The sequence below is a fragment of the Arachis hypogaea genome, chromosome 16, assembly GCF_003086295.3.
Source record: "Arachis hypogaea cultivar Tifrunner chromosome 16, arahy.Tifrunner.gnm2.J5K5, whole genome shotgun sequence".
In the NCBI taxonomy this organism is placed as follows: Eukaryota; Viridiplantae; Streptophyta; class Magnoliopsida; order Fabales; family Fabaceae; genus Arachis; species Arachis hypogaea.
Window position 1 is genome coordinate 106,560,567 of NC_092051.1, and position 22,163 is coordinate 106,582,729.

The window sequence follows — 22,163 nt, forward strand, 5'->3', positions numbered from 1 at the left end:
TTGGAAAAATAGGGCAGTGTGCATACGCACACATGTGTGCGTGCACATACTCCGCTCAATCTTTTAAAAGTGCGTACGCACAAGGGTATGCATACGCAGGCAACAGTAGGCCTTCCCATGTGTGTACATACGGGCCGTAGTGTGTGTGCACACACTTGCCAAATTCCCAGGGTGTGCGTGTGCACACCCCTTGTGCGTGCGCACGAGCCAAAACTCACACTGTGCCCGGTTCATATGTGCATGCGCACACGCACCAGTATTTTCAAAATTCTGCAACTCAACAAAAATCAGTTTTCTCCACCTGTTTTCCGGCGTCCATAACTTCTTTTACAAATTCTGTTTTCCTTAAATTTTTTACCGTTTTAAAGCTATTGAAAATATCTTTAATTTGAAATAGATTTCATTCAAATCTGAATTTCGAGGCTCATGTTATGGACTGCCAAAATTCGTTAAAATTCTTTTTTGACCAAAACTTAAAACTCAAGTTTTTCCCAATCTTTCCAATTCCAAAACCATTTCAAAACTTACCAAAACTGCATTAAATCCACCCAATCATATTTCAACACTCCTTATTCATCCAATACTAATCCAACACATCATTTTATCCGTCTCAACACAATAATTCATATTCAAAACAACTACATACATAATTATCAACATGTATCATTAATAACTCAAACATCATTATTTCACTAACACCATCCTCATTCATATCACTAATCAACTATCAACATGCATCACCAATCACCCAAAATACAAACCATTATTTTACCAACAACATCCTTATAAATACTAACAAATATCAACCTCAACAACATCAACATTTCAATCCTATCTTACAGTTACCTAACCTAAGTTTTTACGACACATTATATTTTAGTTACGAGAAACCAAAACCATATCTTGGCCGATTCTCTGATAAACTTGGAACACCTCAAGTGTTTCCCGCACCACAAGCTATCAACCACAGCCCCTCACCAACGAATCCTAGCTTTAAAAATTGATCTCAAGCTTCCATTCTCTTCAAAAGAGTTCCAATTTCACAAGTCCGACCTCCAATTTGATTTTACACCAACAATATTCAATCTAAACCATATATATCACTAAAATCAATCCCTAAGCTCAAAATCTCAAAAATTCACAAGAGGGTTAGGGTCTTACCTTGTCTACAGCTCAAGTGAGCTAAACCTAATAAAACCCCCAAGCTAATTCGAACCAAAACACTGAAATTAAACAATTTTCAACATAATTATTCATCAAATTCGAAATTGGAAAGGAGAAAATTGAGAAAAAAACGAGAATTCTTACCTAATGAAGTATTGGGCTTTGTAGAGCTCGACACGCTAGTTGCGTAGTCGCAAACGGTGCGGCGATCGGAGCTCCGGATCAAAAGTTACCTTAATTTGAATCTAACCAAGGGTTTGGTGTTTGTGTTCATGTTCTTCCCTTCCCCAAAGCTGCATCAGCGTGTTTCCCATTAAGGAAGGGCAGGAAAGGCTGATCCTATATGTGTTAGTGGGTTTTGATTGGGCCTTGAGCCCATTTTGGGCCCAGTTCAACTGGTTTGTCCTGTTTGGCTTAATTTTGGGCCAAATTCTTTAAAATTAGTGTTAAAACCTTGTTTTAATTAGCTCTATCACATTAAACTATAAAATTCAATTTTTTAATTTTCTAGAATAAATATTAATTTATGAGTTAATTATTTATTAATTATTCGACTTTTACATTCTACCCACCTAAATAAGAATTTCGCCCACAAAATTCGAATTCAGTTAGCTGAGAATAGGTGCGGGTAGTCTATCCTTATTCTCAATTCAAGTTTCTTCAGTGTGCTCCTGACTTGATTTCCAAGTCACTTTCTCTAATGAGACCTCTTTTCCTCAGAGTTCCTTAATGTTTACATTATCAATTCTAATTAAGGTCACTCGAAACTTCATATCCTTCTTGAATTGAGCTGGTTCAAGTTCTAGTACATAAGTTATATTGGGAATGTATTCTTGGAGCTAGGAGGCATGGAATACATCGCGCAAGTTCGAGAGACACGGCTGTAAGAACACTTGATATACTATTGGTTCAATTTGTTCTAACACTTCAGACAGCCCAACGTACCTCGAAGTGAACTCCTTTAGGTCGATCGCTCATTTGTTACCAGTCGCCGAAGTAGTCTCCAAGAATACACAGCTTTCTCTTTTAAACTCTCTAGGCTCGCTCTGTTGGTTTGCATAACTTTTATGTCGGCTTGCGCAGTTAGAACCTTAACTTGATTTTCGCTTAATCTTTCCTCATTGTTTTTTACTATCAGTTCAGAACCTAAGACGCTTGATTTCCTTGTTCAACATGCTTCAACATTCTTAGTAGCTTTTATCCTCTTACTGCGCTTCCCGAACTCTGGGCCTTACAACTCCTTGAAATTCACAATCTATTCAGTCTAATACCTCTAGCTGCTGCCTCAATACCCAGCTTTAGACTACAACCTTACTTAACAGTTCCTTCTCCTTAATCGTCCTCCAACAACACTTAGGGTCTTCTTACTAAGGACGCTTGTCACCACCTTACGATGTTGCCTCCACGTGCATCCTAAACCCTACGATAATGCATCGCAGTATTATTAAATGGTTTATTAGGTTCAAATATCACAAGTACTGGTACCGAGATTAATCTTCCTCTCAAGATTCAAAAGTTTTCTTCGCATTCAGCCAATACGGTCGGCAAGAATTAAGGCCCCAACACTCTTCTTTGGTGTCGCATACTTACACGGTTCATCTTCTGCATCAAGAGGTCTTGCTCTAAGGAACTAACGTCTTAATGGTCATATCTACGAATTATACCAAATACTAAACTAAGCTTGAGTTGATTTTTGAAAAGGTATTAGCGTTTAGAGCGATTAAACAACCTAAATGGTGCTCATTAGAAATAGAAAGATGTCTTGCATGGTATTCAGGCTAATTCTTAGAGAATAACAAAATGCACAAGAAAAGAACTAAAGTGCATCTCAAGAAAGGAAGCCAGACCAAAAATATTTGATAGCAAGGATAAGGCATATTGAATCAAGTAAGTTTCAGATGACCTTAAAAGATACAAAGTTGTGAAAAGAGCACCCAATTTTTAGCAAATTTCCAAGACTCAAGAATTATTTGTCTATACCAAAACAAGCTCAGACTCATCCTTAGATGGACGGATTCAAATATAAATATATGCACGTAAGGGGGTTAGAAATTTAGAAGACAAACCATTTGTTGTTTGAGGGAAAAGGAATCCGAAACAAAATTCCATTACAGGTTACAAAAGAAAAGCTAGATCGAGTCGCGAAGATTCGTCGATACTCTCCCTCTTGCATACGGTCTATGATGCATGCGAATCATGTGTTTTTTTCTATACTTTTTCATATCAAAAGTTTATTCATAATGCTTAATTATTGAATAATTTTGTGCTTAAATCATAAATTACTTTCATCTCTTTGATTTGATCTATTTTGTAGAAAATAGTGGAAAAAGAAGTAAAAAACACAAAACAAGCATGAAAGAATAAAGGAGCTTAAAGGGTAAAACAGAGAAGAGAAGAAATAGGGGAAGGCAAGAAGCATAGTGCTAGCAACACTAACGTTGCTTCACAAGCACTAGGGATGAGGTCTGCATGCATGCTTCAGCTCTGGCAACGCTAACGCTGCCCTCAATAACGCTTGCGACCCTTGGCAGCCTGACTTTGTCTTCTTTAAGGGAGCATAACTTGAGTTACAAAGCTCCAAATAGGTTATTCTAGTGGCATTGGAAAGTAGGAATCTAGAGCTTTCCAAGCATATATGGCACTACATGATGGACACTAAATCTGAGGGAGAAAACTTGTCCCTAAAATGCAAAGATGAACATTGTGTCAACCTGTAGTAAGGCCAGCTGACCTCATCTCCTTCCATGAAGGATAACTTGAGCTTTAGAGCTTCACATGATGCGCTTCCAAAAGAATTAGAAAGTAGACATCCAGAGCTTTCCAACAATATATAATAGTATGGGTGAAAATTAATTTTGGTTTTCCTAAGCTGGCGTTTTTAACGCTAACATCACCCTGCCAATGCCAGTTTGGGTACTGGCAGCGCTAGCGCTACTCCAATAGCACCAAAAAACTTGATACGGAAAAATTTTAATCCGTATAACTACCGAAAAGTATACCGAGTCGTATCAAGTAATAAAATTCACGAGAGTGAGGTCGATCCCATGAGGATTAAAGGATTAAGCAATCAATAGTTAGTTGATCATTCTAGTTGGATGGTTCATATTGGAGTGATAATCAAACAAGAAATGTAAATCGCTAGAAATTAAAAGAAAGAAATAAAGTGCAAGGAAAGTAAATGATGGAAAACTAAAGTTCAAGAAAATAAAGTGCTGGAAAGTAAAATGCAAGGAATGGAAAGTACAAGAAAGTAAACGACGGAAAGTAAAAATACTAGAAGTAAAAATAAAAAGAAAGCGATGGGATCAAGAGATATTGTACTCTGAGGATCAACAATTCTCATCTCCTCTTTAATCATGCAATCATTGATCTCTTGGCAAATCATAAGTAATCAAACCTCAATCTCTTGGTGATTTTATTTCTCTTAACTTGATCAATTGCCAATCTCTTGATCTAATTGGTCGTGAGAAGAGATGAAGTTGAATTTCCAATTTAAAGGCCACACAACCCTCAATACCTCAATTCAAAGTGGTTACATCTCATATACCGGTCTAAGAATGTATTGATCAAGAGGGTTATGAGAGAAGAGCCTCAAACTGAATTCCATGACTCCTTTCTCAAGTTCATCATATAATTCAAATAAATCTAATCCCTCTCTCAATAGTAATTAGATCTTTGAAGCACAAAGACTCTCTCTAAAGAAACAATGAAAGAAGAATTGAAGATGAAGAATGAAAAGAAATCAATCCATTAAAGTGCAATAGAACTCTCTTTCCCAATAGAAAGAGTTAGTGATTCATAACTAAAATATTTATAAAGTAAGAAAGAAGAATGTGAGTAGGGAGAGTCCAAAGACCCCCTCTCTTGCTAAATATGCCTAATTCTATGAAACTAAGGCCTTTATATAGGCTCTCCTAAATTACAAACTTAAATAAAATTGAAAGCAAATTACAATTAAATGAAAATTAACTATTCTAGATTCTTCTTGTGGCCTTGATTGGTTGACAATTGTGGGCTTGCTTGCTTGAAGTTAAATTGGACTTGGAATGAATTTAGTTGAGCAAAGGTTAGGTCCAGGGGTGCTTGGCGCTATTGGAGTAGCGCTAGCACTGCCAACGCTACAAAAATTCTGCTCTCAGGCTCACGTAGCATTTTCACCCAGCGTTAGTGTTACCAATGCTATTGATGCTCTGTTAAGGGATTTTGGGGCTTAAAGATGCCTATTGTTTGTCCTCCAATTTCATGACCACTATAGACTATTATACAATGTTAGAAAGCTCTGAATGTCAGCTTTCTAATGCAACTAAAAGCACATCAATTAGACCTCTGTAGCTCAAGTTATTCTCATTTGAAGAAGACAAGGTCATGCTATCAGGGGTCACAAGCACTTTTAAGGTCAGCACTCACGTTGCTAGCGCCCAAACTGGCGCTATTGGAGTAGCGCTAGCACTGCCAGCGCCCAAGCTGGCGCTATTGGAGTAGCACTGGCGCTACCAGCACCCAAACTGGCATTTGCAAGGTGACATTAGCATTAAAAACGCCAGCTTAAGAAGCTCAAAATTGATTTTCATCCCATAGTATTATATATTGTTGGAAAGCTCTGGATGTCTACTTTTAAATTTCTTTTGAAGCGCATCATTTGAAACTCTACAGCTCAAGTTATTCTCCATGGAAGGTGAAGAGGTCAGCTGGCCTTACTATAGGTTGATACGATGTTCATCTTTGCATTTTTGGGGCATATTTTCTCCCTCAGATTTAGTGTCCATCATGTAGTCATATATATGCTTGGAAAGCACTAGATTCCTACTTTCCAATGCCACTAGAATAACCTCATTTGGAGCTTTGTAGCTCAAATTATGCTCCCTTGAAGAAGACAGGGTCAGGTTGCCAAGGGTCGCAAGCGTTATTGAGGACAGCGCTAAGTATGCATGCAGACCTCATCCCTGGCACTTGTGAAGCAACGTTAGCGTTGCTAGCGCTATGCTTCTTGCCTTCCCCTGTTTCTTCTCTTTTCTGCTTCACCCTTTAAGCTCCTTTCTTCTTTCATGCTTGTTTTGTGCTTTTTACTTCTTTTTCCATTATTTTCTACAAAATAGATCAAATCAAAGAGATGAAAGTAATTTATGATTTAAGCACAAAAGTATTCAATAATTAAGTATTATGAATAAACTTTCGATATAAAAAAGCATAGAAAAACACATATGATGCGCATGCATCACAACACCAAACTTAAACTTTGCTTGTCCTCAAGCAAAGAAAGAATCATGCAATAAAGTTTGACAATCCAAGGTGAGAAGAATAGTAACTTAATGTTCATGGTTGGCTAGTTTTCTATGCATACTACAATCACAAAAGAAATTCAAATGATTGATACTTCTATCTAGCTCATTCTATGAAATCTTTTCTTTATGTTCCTTCCTTGAAACAAGCTTTCCATTTCTTTCTTGGCTTAACTTCTTGGGTGCTTTGAACCATTAGTTATAAACTTCGACTCTAAATGCTTTGTTTTCAAGTGTTACCATTTGATACATAAGCACCACAAGCATGTAACTAGAGAACTCTTTAAGCTCATTTCTTTCTTTTCTTTACTCTCTAATCATTGATGGTCAGAGCCTTGAGCTTTTGAGTGAGTGCTTTACACTTGAGCCTAGCCTTGACTATGTTTTATTTTCAAGTTTTTTGTTTGATACATAAACACCACAAGAACTTGACTAATGAATTGTCATTGGTACTCAGAGCCTTCAGCTTTCTCATTCTTTCCCTTTTCTTTTCTTGCCATTCTTTATTAGATCTTTCAGTGTTCTTTATGAACTCTGCAAGGAGAAATTTTAGCCTAGAAAGTGTATCTGAGGGAGGTTGTGGTGGTTGGTTAGAGTTGTCTTGTGAATGGAATTGATTATTTTGTGGTTGCATGTTCTGGAAGTGGTATGACTTTTGTGGATAATGAAATGAATTTTGTGGATGGTGAATGAATTGTATATATTTTATAAGGAATTTTGTGCAGAGGCATACTCAAGTGATGAAGAGTTTTGATATTAAAAATCATGAGGTGGGGTTGGGTAATCTTGCCTGAATGTATATGAGGCATAATCAAGTAATGATGGCTCTTGATGAATAGAATATGGAGCATTAAAATCTCCTCCCCAGCGACAATTTGTGTGGTTGTTAGATTCATCAAAATATAGATCATTTTGTGTCCCTGGGGGTGTCCCATTTCATTTGATTGTTCAAACTCCATCATTCCTGTTTATATTTCCAGCCACCATTAGCATAATGACATGAATCATTTTATGGTGGTAGGTAATAACCCATATAATTTGCTTGATTATTTTGTGGCCCTAGAGCATATCCCATTTAGGTTAATTGCTCATAATCCGCCATTTCTTGTTGATATTCCCAGCCACCATAAGGATAATGACATGAATTATTTTGTGGTGGTGGGGCAATATCCCATGTAATATGATTGATCAAAATGTGAGGTAAACTCTATTTAATTAAAAAATTTTGTATTGAACACAATCACCAAGAAAAATTAAAATTCCTTGTGTCACAATTAAGGAATTCTTAGTAAGGCAATAACACAAACACCTTACTAGCAAGAGAAAATAAAAAAAACAAAGGCAACAAAAAAACAAAAAAATGTCTAATCTAGGAAATCAACCACCAGTAGTTTATTAATCACAATTAATCCCCGGCAACGGCGCCAAAAATTTGATACGAAAAAATTTTAATCCGTACAACTACCGATAAGTATTCCGGGTCATATCAAGTAATAAAACTCACAAGAGTGGGGTTGATCCCACGAGGATTAAAGGATTAAGCAATCAATAGTTAGTTGATCATTCTAGTTAGACAGTTCATATTGGAATGATAATCAAACAAGAAATGTAAATGGCTAGAAATTAAAAGAAAGCAATAAAGTGCAAGGAAAGTAAAAGGCGTAAAAGTAAAGTGCAAGAAAATAAAGTGTTGAAAAGTAAAATACAAGGAATGGAAGGTACAAGAAAGTAAAGTGCAAGAAAATAAACGTCAGAAAGTAAAAATACTAAAAGTAAAAATAAAAAAGAAAGCATTGGGATCAAGAGATATTGTACTTTCAGGATAAAAAATTCTCATCTCCTCTTTAATCATGCAATCATTGATCTCTTGGCAAATCATAAGTAATCAAACCCTAATCTCTTGGTGATTTGATTTCACTTAACTTGATCAATTGCCAATCTCTTGATCTAATTAGTCATGAGAAGAGATGAAGCTCAATTTCCGATTTAAAGGCCACACAACCCTCAAGACCTCAATTCAAAGTGCTTACATCTCACATACCAGACTAAGAATGTATTGATCAAGAGGGTTATGAGAGAAGAGCCTCAAACTGAATTCCGTGACTCCTTTCTCAAGTTCATCATGTAATTCAAATAGATCTAATCTCTCTCTCGATAGTAATTAGATCTTTGAAGCACAAAGACTCTCTCTAAAGAAACAATAAAAGAAGAATTGAAGATGAAGAATGAAAAGAAATTAATCCATTAAAGTGAAATAGAGCTCTCTTTCCCAATGGAAAGAGTTAGTGATTCATAACTAAAATATTTACAAAGTAAGAAAGAAGAATGTGTGAAGGAAGAGTTCGAAGACCCCTCTCTTGCAGAATATGCCTAATTTTTATGAAACTAAGGCCTTTATATAGGCTCTCCTAAATTACAAACTTAAATGAAATTGAAAGCAAATTACAATCAAATGAAAATTAACTATTATAGATTCTTCTTGTGGCCTTGATTGGTTGACAATTGTGGGCTTACTTGCTTGAAGTTTAAGTGGACTTAGAGCGAATTTAATTGAGCAAAGGTGAGCACTACAAAAAATATTTTATTTTACCGGAATTATTTAACAGGACTTTTTATAAACCCCTGAAAAATTATTAAAAAAGTCCTTTTTTCCTTTTCACTTTTCAAAAATCAATTTACAGGATTTTTTATTTTTAATCTACAGGAGTTCTATAAACCCCATTAAAAGATTTTTAATTTTTTGAAATAGCCTTTTCTTTCATTTTTCCCAAAATTTGGCGCAAAATGAAAACCTAAACCCGCCCAATTGAAAACCACATTCTCAATTCTTTCTTAAATCCATCATTTATGCTTCTCACCAGAAGCTTTGTTTTGCTGAGCCTTTGTTCCCTAAACCCATCGTCTATCTTTCCCTAAACTTATCTTCTCATCAAAAACTCTGTTCACTGGCTGCTGCTGCTGGTGGTTACGTTGTTGACGCTCTTGCTTGTTGTTCACCTATTGCCACACTTCTGGCCCTCTTTCTTTCTCTTTATTTATCCCTTACCACTGAGCCACGACCTACTGCACCCCTCATTAACTGCCACTGCTTCCTCTGCGTCAACTCTCCTTAAATAGCCAATGTCAGTGTCGTTCTGGGCATTCATCCCCTCTGCCCATTGCAACTGCTAGCCGCTCCATTTCTGAGTTCAACTAGCATCCCCCCTCTCCCTATAACTCATTTTGTCAATTTGCACCAAGTTTCATTTTCTTTTTTCTGATCTTGAAGTTGATGAAGTTTTTAGCCAAATTTTAATTTTGTTGTTTAGATTTAGTTTGAATTTAATTGAATCTGAATTTTTAGGTTTAGCTTAGTTTGAATTAGGATTTTTAAATTAGAATTAGCTTTGGTTAGTGAATTTTGAATATGTTATTTTAGTTCTTGAGTTTGGTATTGTTGATGATTTAGATGATAATTCTTGATTGATTTCGAAGTGTTGTGCTTAAATTGAAGAATTTGTACATTTAATTTATTTGGATTGTGCTAATTATTCATGTTCAAATTCATGCATGCCAAGTGTTCAGCGATATGCCTCTATAACACTTTGGATTTTGAATTGCATGTTTGCTTGTGCATCATATTCTTTTGGTCAATTATTAGTATTAAATATATTACAATGAATGAAATTGTTATTGGATTATGCAAGTTTTAAATGATATAGTTGCCTAAATTGAATAATATTATGCATGTTTCTTGAATTTCATGCTTAATGTCAATTTAAAGAGATTGAAGTATTTGTAAATACTGGATTATTAATAATTTACTTTGCTTTGTTCCCCTTTTCCTCTTGTGGTTGTTATTAATACTTATCTGGGTATTAACTTCTAGTGATCCAATTGCAGGTCAATGGATTGCTTTCGGTTAGGTTGGCCAATGCATGTTGATGCTGATTTCTTTTGGGTGCCATCAATTGAGCAGTCCAATTTTGACAAATCTAATGTAAGCAATGCTTATTAATATTTCATTTTCTCTTCATAAACATTGAATTTTATATTCCACTCACACCACATCACATTTCTTATATGAGAATAGTTCACTAGATTTGCATTAATTTATTGCACCTCTCACATTACTTGTCATTGTGAAAGCTTTCAATCCTTTCACTCTCAACACCACTTAGAATTCACAAATTTCTCTTTATCTATGTCACATACTTGATCAATTCAATTTTATTTTAGTGCAATTTACCTTGTTTAAACTTGGTCAAACTTTATTTGCATATTCCCTAATTCTCTCTTGGTTACTCATATTGTGTTTTTTTACTTTTCCTTATTAGCTTGTGTTTTTATTTTTTTTTAATATTAAAGCCTTTAATATTGTATAAGTTAAGGACTTAATGAGTTACTATGGCCTCATAACTTGTGGATTGATTTTTTTAGGATTTGTCTTATCCTTTCCTTTAATAGGCATGCTTTGTAAATAGTTAGTAAACTTTAAAATATGTTATTTTAGTTCTTGAGTTTGGTATTGTTGATTATTTGGCTAATAATTCTAGATTGATTTTGGTTTGCTCTGCTTAAAATTGAAGAATTTGTGCATTTGATTTGCTTGGATTGTGCTAATTATTGTCGTTTAAATTCATGCACGCCAAGTGTTCAGTGATATGACTCTATAATGCCAAGTATTTGTTTTGATTTGTATTTTTACAATTCAGCTAGTAAAATATTGTGGTTTTTAATATTGAACTAGAGCAGAGTTATGTTCTTCATGAATTAGAGAAGAGTCGTTCATCCTAATAATTAAATTATGTATATAGTTTTTGGCTAATGATAAAGGGTTTGATCTAAGGCTATGCATTTTTTTTCTCGCGGAGATTGATAATTTGCATGTATTATTTAGCTAGGCTTCCAAACTTGATATCTTTCAAGCAAGGTAATTAGTGAAGAATTACCTTAATTGTCTAATATTGAACTACTATGACAATTTACAGTAAAGGAAACATATTGCGCACCTAATTATATATATAGTGCAGTTTGCGTATGATCAATTTCAAAGAGTAGTACTAGTATATAGTTTTTTTTTATGGGAAGTGCTTTATATGCTTTAATTTTCCTTATTAGCTTGTGTTCTTAGTTTTTTATTTTTAATTTTCATGCCTTTAATAATGTATGTAGCAACATTCAAGCCACTCATTTATTTATTATTGTTGCTGCAACTGCCATGGGAGTTGTATTCTTTGGTGATATTCTGTCTGTTGAAAGGTACACTTGTTCAATTTTAACATGAAAAAACAAGTATACTAATGCATATGAATAAAGAAATTGCTTTCTGTCATTTTTTATTAGTATAAATAATTCTTGAGTCTTATTAATGGAAAAATAAAAAGGGAAAAAACAAGTTTGGAAGATATTTATCTCATAGCAAGTTATACCTTAAATCAAATTAGTTGAAATCGAGTAGACTTTTACACCGAACTAAAAAAGAATCAATAAATTGTGCATGAAAATATACATGGTTCAATGCTTGTATTTTTCTAATTAATTTGCATACATAGCCTTTTGAAGCTATATTGTGAATTTCTTTTAAATATTCTTGTGAATTTTCATACTCATGCCATACTTAGCCTTCATGGTTCAAACTAGCGGTTTATTGTTTTCATTTTTTTTTTTTGGAGTATACATGTAAATCCATATAAATTGTAGTATAATGTCATTTTATTCCTTATTTGGCAAGTTTATGATTAAAAAGGAAAAGACCCTTGAATTCCAAATGTTCCTTCACAGCATAGCATGATCCTGGGTGTGTATTCCAACTCTATTGCTAATTACAACTTAGTTTCTGTTAAATAAGTTTCTAATATGTTTTGGCTGGGGCATGTAATAATGACCTTTCAATTACAACTTAGTTTCTACTAATTACAACTCTTAAATTAATGACTTTTTATTTTAATCTTTTTGTGCAGGAACTCTTATTGACAACCAAATTGGCAATCCTATTATGTTTGATTAAATTGGTTTTATTTTTTCATCAATCCTTTAATCTCAATGTAAATTTTATGACTAATTATGTGAGAATGGCATAGCAGAAGATTGTTTTAAAAGATGTATTTGATTAGCTTGTTTGATATTATGAATGTTTGAATCTGTTCTGCTTCTTTTTTTTTAATATTGGATCACATTTTGTGGGGGGTTCAAACTCCCGCAATTTTTTTTTAAATTCTGGCTTACCGAATTGCGGGGGTTTTAAACCGCTACAAAGCTAGAAAAAATCACTGCTAATTGCAGAAGTCAAAAACCGCCGCAATATATACCAGATAACAGCGGTTTCTTAAAAACTCCTGCAATCAAATAGTAGGACACATAACTGCGTCAATTTTCTGAACCGACGTAACACGTTTTGCGGAGGTCAAAAACTCCCGCAAAAACCGAAAAAAACCCCGCAATTTAGCGTCTTTTTTGTAGTGGAGGTCCAGGGGTGTAATAAGCCCCAATTTTGTGGTTTATCTTGTGCTTAATTTGGGGGATTTTATCAATTTTTCTCACATTTATTCAATGAAATAGCATGGTTTTGTAATTCTCCCTAAATTTGTGCTTAAGTATGAAAACATACTTTTTAGGCCTTAAAATAGCTAAATTTAACTCACTTTAATTCTATTCGATGCCTTGATATGTTTGTTAAGTGATTTCAGGTTTAGAAGGCAAAGATTGGATTGACGAAATGAAGAAAAAACATGTAAAAATGGAGAACTCATGAAGAAATGAAGTAATCGCAAAGCTGTCAATCCTGACCTCTTCGCACTTAATTGATCATAACTTGATCTAAAAAAGTCCAAATGAGGCGGTTCTAGTTGCGTTGGAAAGCTAACGTCCAGGACTTCAAAATGATATAAAATTTGCCTTAGTTGCCCGGCGTCTAGAGACATGTACATGTGCATCACGTGTACACATGGGTGGATCAGCGTGACTCACTAAAGGCAAATCGTGGCGAGCGATTTCAAGCTCATTTTGGGCCCAATCCAACTCATTTCTAATGCTATTGAACCCAAGGATTGAAGGGGGAATGAACCAAGTAGTCATAGTTTAGTTTTTGCATCATGTTTTAGGTTAGAATTCTAGAGAGAGAAGCTCTCCCTTCTCTCTAGAATTTAGGGTTGTTTAGGTTTAATTTTCTTAAATTCAACTTTCAATTCTTGTTTTGATTTAGTTTTCCTTCTTAATTTCTTGTATTACATCTTTGGTCTTCTAGTTTTACTTGTTCATTTCCTTTATTTTGTTACTTTTATGTTTATGAACCCTTGTTGGATTTTCATTTTCTTTCAATGCAATTTTATGTTTCCATGCTCTTTTATGTTTATCTTAGTTGTTATTATTGAATTCTTGCTTATGTTAGTCATGGGTTTCTTTTAATTCTTGCATTTTGTGATGTTTACTTTTATTGCATACTAGGTGTTTGATAGAATGTTTCCTCTAGTTATTGAGTAGTTTTCTTTACTCTTGGCCTAGGCTAAGGGAATTTAATGACATTGAGTCATTGGGTCTCATTGAATTGGTGATTTGAGAATCCTATGTGGTCAATTTGATGTCCATTGACACTAACCTACTATTAAGCTAATTAATAGCTAGGTTGGGACTTATGGTTGATGTTGATCAAGCCTATTTAACGTACTTAATGCTTTAAGGTAGACATTATACTTACTTCAAGCATAAGAGTAGACTTAATGGGTTGGTTCCTCATAATTGTCAATATATAGTTTGTAGACAAGGATGGTGATCTCAATTCCCATGTCTTAGCCAAGAGTTCTTTTCCTTTATTTTATTAGTTCTTATCATTTACTTTCTTGTTGTTTACTTTTCTTGTCAAACTATAAAAATCAAACCCCCCTTGCATTTTTATAGCCAATAATTGACCACTTCATTGCAATTCCTTGTGAGACGACCCGAGGTTTAAATACTTCGGTTAATTTTTATTGGGGTTTGTACTTGTGACAACTCAAATTTTTTATGTGAAAATTGTTTGTTGGTTTGGAGCTATGCTTACAACGAAGTTCTTGTTTCTATAAGAGAAATTCTAGACCGACACACAAAAGCTCATTATCAAAATGCCGCCGTTGCCGGGTAATTACAATAGTGCTATGTTATTGGCTATTGTATATATTGTGAATATGTTTGCCCTTTTGCTTCTTTGTTAGTTGTTGCTAGTTGTAGTACTTTGTTTTCTTTATTTCTTGTTAGCTTTTGTTTTTATTTCCTATTTCACCATGAATTCTCACCCCTTTGGCTATGAGTTTGGTTCAAACTATGTTGTAGGAAATGGAAGCTTCAATGAGGATGTACATCAAGGATTTGGAAATCGAAGGTAGGAGGAGCCCCAAGCTTATGGACAACCTTCTTGGCAACAACCTCTTTCCGAATCAAGTTTGACTAGAGTGCTTGGGGATATGACTACTCTCCTCACGGAGATGCGCAGAGACCGAAGGGCATTTTATTCCATCCAAGCCGTTCAAGCTTTACCCCAACATGACTACTCTCCAGATTCCTATGGGTATAATCCTAATCCTAATGCATATCAATCTAGTGTGTGTGATGATCCTTATTGTAGTTGTCAATCACAATCACCACCACCCTATGCCTATGAACCACCTCCCCAACATAGTTTTGAACCACCACACTCACAAGCCTCATACCACCAAACACCTCCATATGATCCTAACCCATATCCACCATATCAACCACCTTGTGAACCATATGAAGAACCACCCCAATTCAACCCCCAATACCCTAAAAAACCACCACCTCCATGTTATTATCAAGATGAGCTACCTCCAATGTATGAGAACTCTCAACCACAAGATGAATCACCTCCCATATTTGAAAAAATCATGGCTCAATTTGCCAAAATCACGGCCACCTTGGAATCATGGGACACATGCAACAAGCAAAGCATCTTTACGGATGAATGTGAGGGACCAACCAAAGAGTAGAGCATGAAGGAGATTCTAGAATCCTAACATGAGGACAAGGAGATGGGGTGTGTCTTGGAACAAGTGGAGAGTGAAGAGATTGTTAATGAAGAAGAAGTGATTGAAGAGCTAGGCGAAATTGAACAAGAGGTGGATTTCAAACTTGAAGACACTTCCACACCAAGTGATATTGATGATGATCTTGTGGAAGTTGTTGAACCTTCTTCTAATGAGCTTGAATTTGGTGTTGAGGAGGATAATGCGCAACCTCCAAGGCATAGTATGAATGATGAAAGATTGGAAGAGGATGATCAAGAGGCAAGTTCCACCAATGAAGAATGTGTGGAAGAAGTTGATGGGCAAGGAATTGAAGCTGAAGAAGTTTGCCAAGAGGTGGAGGTAGTCAAAGAAGAGCACAAGGGAGTAGAACTTGCAAGATCATTAGGACCACCCCTTCCTAAGTCACCATCCAACACAACATTCAAGTGGGTAAAATTCTTATCCCTAAGCTTTACTTTCTCACTTGAATATGGTTTGATTGAAAATGATGGTCAACTTAGAGCTCTTTGTGGAATTAAGAGTAAGAGAGAGTTGTGTAGTGGTTGGAAACATCACTCTAAGTTCATGATGGTTGCATGCTCAAAGTTGAATAGCAATGGTTGGTGTAGAACCAAATTGCATGGGCCTAGGAGAATGTTTGGATGCTTAATTGAGAATTCACAAGCCTTGTCACCCAAATTTAACTATGGTAGTCACCGAGAAGATGGGTGCAAGAACAAGGTTTGGGACTGGTGCACGAAATTGTGATCACACTTTTCACAACTCCGCACAACTAACCAGCAAGTACACTGGGTCGTCCAAGTAATACCTTACGTGAGTAAGAGTTGATCCCACAGAGATTGTCGGCTTGAAGCAAGCTATGGTCATCCTGTAAATCTTAGTCAGGCAGATTCAAATGGTTATGAGGTTTTGATAATTAAAAGATAAATAAAACATAAAATAAAATAAAGATACTTATGTAAATCATTGGTGGGAATTTCAGATAAGCGTTTGGAGATGCTTTGTTGCTTCTGAACCTCTGCTTTCCTATTGTCTTCTCTCAATCATGCGTGCTCCCTTCCATGGCAAGCTGTATGATCCTCTCGGATGAAAAATACCAGGTACGGTTTCTGCACGGCTAATCAACTGTCGGATTTCTCGTCTCGGATGAAAAATACCAGGTACAGCTACCGCACGGCTAATCATCTGTCGGTTCTCACTAGCATCAGAATAGGATCTCTCTATCCTTTTGCACACTGTCACTGCGCCTAACATTCGCAAGTTTGAAACTCGTCACAGTCATCCCTTCCCAGATCCTACCCAGAATACCACAGACAAGGTTTGGACTTTCTGGATCTCAGGAATGCTGCCAATTGGTTCTAGCCTATACCACGAAGGCTCTAACCTCATGGACTCAGTCCGTGGATTAGAAACCCAAGAGAATATACTCCGACTGTCGTCCAATGACTACGTTAAATATCATGTAGACCGCTTGTGGTTGTCAGGCACGCGGATCTTGGCTAAGCGAGTAACGAAGATAGTGGGTGATTGTCACGGGTCACCCCTTCATTCTGACTTAACTGAATTAAGTACGAGAGTATATCTTGGAGAAGAAGTAAGCGTGAATTGAAAGAGAAACAATAGTACTTGCATTAATTCATGAAAAACAGCAGAGCTCTGCACCTTAATCTATGAGGTGTAGAAACTCCACCGTAGAAAATATATAAGAGAAAAAGGTCTAAGCATGGCCAAATGGCCAGCCTCCAAAACGTAACATATGGCATAAACTCTAAAGGTTCGATCCGAATACAATAGTAAAAAGTGCTATTTATACTAAACTAGTTACTAGGGATTACAGAAAATAAGTAACTAAGTGCAGATAGTGCAGAAATCCACTTTCGGGGCCCACTTGGTGTGTGCTTGGGCTGAGCATTGAGCTTTACACGTGCATAGGCCTTTTCTAGAGTTAAACGCCAGCTTGGATGCCAGTTTGGGCGTTTAACTCCAGTTCTGGTGCCAGTTCTGGCGTTTTACGCCAGAAAAGGGTCTCTAGATGGCGTTTAGACGCCAGTTTGGGCCATCAAATCTAGGGCAAAGTATGGACTATTATACATTGCTGGAAAGCCCAAGATGTCTACTTTCCAACGCAATTGAGAGAGCGCAAATTGGGCATCTGTAGCTCCAGAAAACTCCATTTCGCGTGCAGGAGGGTCAGAATCCAACAGCATCTGCAGTCCTTTCTCAGCCTCTGAATCAGACTTTTGCTCAAGTCCCTCAATTTCAGTCAGAAAATACCTGAAATTACAGAAAAACACACAAACTCATAGAAAAGTCCAGAAATGTGATTTTTTCATAAAAACTAATAAAAATATAATAAAAAGTAACTAAAAACATACTAAAAACTATGTAAAAACATTGCCAAAAAGGGTATAAATTATCCACTCATCAGGGACCCTGGAATTCTTTTCAACAATCAAAACTCTTGGGGCCTTGTCATTTAATTAAGCTTACTCGAGGGCTTTATGCACCTAATTTGGGATCCCGGTGGACATTGGAGATGCAAACATTGGTGGGGATTCAAGGATGAATTCAAGCATAAACCACCATAGCAAGGACCCCCACCAAATGTCCAACTTAAGGACTTAAACTAAAAGTGTTAGGTGGGAGACACCCCACCATGGTAAACTCTTTCCATTATCTTGTATACGTAATCAATGAATGCATTGAGTTGCCATTGTTAGGTAGTTTTCTTCTTTTCATACTTTTGCATGTTTTGCTTTGATTGCTAGGTTGCATATTAGATTCATGCTTTGATTAGAATAGTTGTTTTCGAATTGCATTTTGCTTGTAGTATAAGTTTTGTTTGTTTTTGAAAATTTTTCAAAAACTAAAAATTTGTTGTTAAATTTGAATTTTGATTGTTTTAGAATGCTTGTAGATTAGGAGAGTGACCTGTTTCTGTAAAAAAAAAAAAAAAAAGAAAGCACGGACACGCGCGCACGCTGTACGCATACGCGTCGATGAGAGAATGCAGCCCCTCATACATGGGACCCGAGAGTTACGTGAACACCACGCGTACACTGTGCGAAACGCACAGCTGCACCCACGCGTACGCGTACATCACGCGTACGCGTCGATTTCCACTCTCACCATCCACGCTTAAGCGTACAGGACGCTTACGTGTCGCTTGTCCATCCTGCCACCCACGCGCGCGCGCACATGGTGCGCACGCGTCGATTCCGCGCCCTGCCTCCCCTGTTTTCTTCTCTATTTTCTTTACTCCTCCTCTCTTATTTTCTTTCTTCTTTCTTTATACCTTTCTTCTTCTCTCATCTTCCTTTCTTACTTTCTTCATTTTTATGTGTCAAAAAATTTTTTTGCACTTTTTATTTTTTCTCATCTTTCATTTTCTTTTGTTTATTGCATTTGCATACCTTTATTCATTACTTTTTAATTTTGTTTTTTTATATAGCTTGTTCTTATTTTCTTTTCTAAAGTTTCTTATTTTAATAGTGGTGTTGAATTCTCTTACTCAATTGTTGAGAATTTCTTGGTTAATCTTGGTGCTTCTTGACTTGTTTAATATTGATGGGTAACTGATAAACCCCAATTTTGTGGTTTATATTGTGTAGAATTTGGGGGATTTTGTCAATATTTTTCACACTTATTCACAAGAAATGCATGGTTTTGTGTTCTCTTCCTAATATTGCTCCATGATGAAAAACATGCTTCTTTTGCCTTAAAATTGCTATATTTTGATCCTCTTTTATTACCATTCGATGCCGTGATGTATTTGTTGAGTGATTTCATAATTTATAGGGCAAGAATGGCCTAAAAGAGAGAAAGAAAGCATGCACAAGAGGAAGGAACATGAAGATTTGGATTTTGGAAACTTCAGCATGCGCGCGCACGCGCACCTCGCGCGCACGCGTGGATGAGGACAGCTGGAAGCGGTGCGCAAAGAAGGACGCATCCGCGCAATTTAGGAAAATCCACACCGGCGCGCACGCGTACAGGGCGCGCACGCGTGGATTACAAAATCAATTGGCGCGCACGCGCGACAAGCTGCACGTGACCTCATTAAAGGAAATCGTGTCTGGCGATTTCTGAGGCTCAAGGGGCCCAAATTCAAGCTGGTTTTGCATGGAAAAGACCCAAGGATGCTAGGGAGAAAGGGGGGATCAATCATTTTACACTTAGACACAACTTTTAGCTAGTTTTTTGTTCTCGTTCTTCTAGAGAGAGAAACCCTTGTTCCTCTCTAGATCTAGCTTTAATTTGATCTTTTCTTGTTGAATTCTAAATTGGATCTTGTTAATTACTAGTTTTAATTGCTTAATTTGAATTCCTTAACATAATTTTGTTTAGATCTTGTGTTAGTTTATGATTTCTATTCAATTGTCATTTTATACCCATTTTATGAATCTTGTGAATCTTGAATTGCTAATGTTACATTGATGATTTTCATGATTAATTGTGTTGTTTGAGTGATTGCATGTTGATAATTATTAGTGGGTACTTGTTAGTTCCAATTTAATTGCAATTTGAATATGTCTTTTATTAATGCTTACCATGTGTTCGATGAAATGTTTCCTTTGATTATGGAGTAGTTCTCTTTACTCTTGGCCTAGGCCAAGGGAATTAAGTAAACTTAAGTCATTGGGTCTAACGGATTTGATGATTTGGGAACCCTTAGTGGTCAATTTGATAGCCATTGACACTAGACTACTATTAAGTTAATTAGTAGTTAGGTTGGACCTTATAGGTTGATGTTGACTAAACCATTTAACATACTTCAAGTATAGAAGTAGACTTAATGAGTTTGGTTCCTCATAATTGTCAAGATATGGTTATTAGACAAGGATAGTGACCCCAATTCCCGTGTCTAGCCAAGAGTTTCTTTTATTATTCATATTTGAAAACCCAAAAATCCTAATTGCTTTGTCTCAGTTATAGTTATTTGTTTAGTTTTAGAGTAGAATTATATTGGAAGTTATCTTATTAGTTTGGAATTGCTCACTTCTTGCTTTAGTTATTTGAATTAGTTTCTTGCATTTCAAGATTACTCGCTTATTAAGATTCCTAGTTTAATTTCTTGCTCATGACTTGCAACCCCAGAATTCTAACCAATGTTGAGGCACATGTTTGCCCATTCATTGTGAGACGACCCGAGGTTTGAATACTTCGGTTACTTTTATTGGGATTGAACTTGTGACAACCAATTCCTTCTAAATTTGATACTTGCGGATTATTTGTCGGTTGAGGACTATACTTGCAACGCGAAAAATCTTGTGAAATTCCTTATCGACGGTATCCGTGAGCATCAAATTTTTGGTGCCGTTGCCAGGGAATGGTTGCAACATATGCCTTGATATTGGTTATGTGAATATGTTAATATTGTAGATAGTTTACCTTCTTTCAATACTTAGCTATAGTTTAGATTTCTTTTGTATGTGTGCTATGACTCCCAAGTTTGATGACTCGGTCTCAACCGAATTCTAGCTTAGCCAAGTTTGACCCTGAGATTGAAAGAACCTTGTTACACACTCGGCAAGCTAGACGGTGGTTGGATTATACGGCTAGTACTTCGGCCTCTCTTGAGGAACATACCAAATCACTAGACGGTACCGAGAGTGACTTGGAGTCCGCTACTTCCTATTCTTCTGTTGGCACTACTAATACATCTTTGCATCCTACAGGTGAGCCATACATGGCGGAGCTACGACGGATCACTTTGCATGAGCAAGGAGCTCTGGATATCATACTTCAACCTTTGCAAGCAAAGTATCCCAACCTTTATCCAAAATTTGAGTTGAAGAGTAGCTTGATAAATCTACTTCTTAAGTATCATGGGTTGCCGGGTCAAGACCCCATCCGACGTCTAAGAGACTTTCAAGTTGCTTGTTCTACGACTCGAAGGCATGGAGCCAATGAGTTGGCTATTATGGTTTTTGCCTTCCCTTTCTCTCTTGAAGGGCAAGCAAAGATGTGATTTTATTCACAACTGGATGAGATTGTGACCAATTGGGATTTCTTAAGAAGAGAGTTTCTAGATAAATTCTTCCCACCGGAGAAGACTGACTACATCCAGAAGGAGATTTCGGGTATAATGCATATTGGACTCGGTTCAAGAGGCTATTGGAATCTTGTCCACACCATGGATTGAACACTCACTTGCTCATTAGTTACTTCACCGGAGGTCTTTGTGCGGAAGATAGAAGATTGCTCACCACTTCTAGTGGCGGTTCCCTTTCAAAAAACAAGACTGAGGGAGAAGCTTAGAAATTGATAAATGATGTTGCCGAGGCTACACAACATGTAAGGGTGAGAAGTAATCCTCTCAAGGGTGTGGTAGAACCATCCCCTTCCGAAGCAAGCTTAACTAAGGCGCTTGGGGACATGACCACTAACCTTATGCAAATACAAAAAGATCAAAAGGAATACTACTCCATCCAAGCCATCCAAGCCCCACCTCAAGTTGCTCAACTTGAAGGCCCTCCTAGAATTTGTGGTTTGTGCTCTAGCACCACACATTACACCGATCAATGCCATCAAGTTCAAGAGGAGCATGCCCTTGTCGTGGCCAATGTGAATTATAACAACCGTCCGCCCTATCCTTCTCAAGGCCAAAACAACTACTCTCATGGTAGTAATCAAAATCAAGGGTGGAGAGATAATGCACAAGGGAGCAATCAAAACCAAAGATGGAATAACTCTTCTTCTCATTACAATAACAACCAAT

The 22,163-nt window shown here is 36.5% G+C and overlaps 1 long non-coding RNA gene across 1 annotated transcript; it reads left to right on the forward strand.

Annotated features, from left to right (window-relative positions):
* The first annotated feature begins 9,935 nt into the window (after positions 1 to 9,935).
* On the forward strand, positions 9,936 to 12,566 carry LOC112754613 (uncharacterized). The gene is made up of 2 exons (XR_003178633.3): positions 9,936 to 10,422; positions 12,386 to 12,566. It is a non-coding gene; the product is annotated as an uncharacterized lncRNA (long non-coding RNA).
* Positions 12,567 to 22,163: the final 9,597 nt, after the last annotated feature.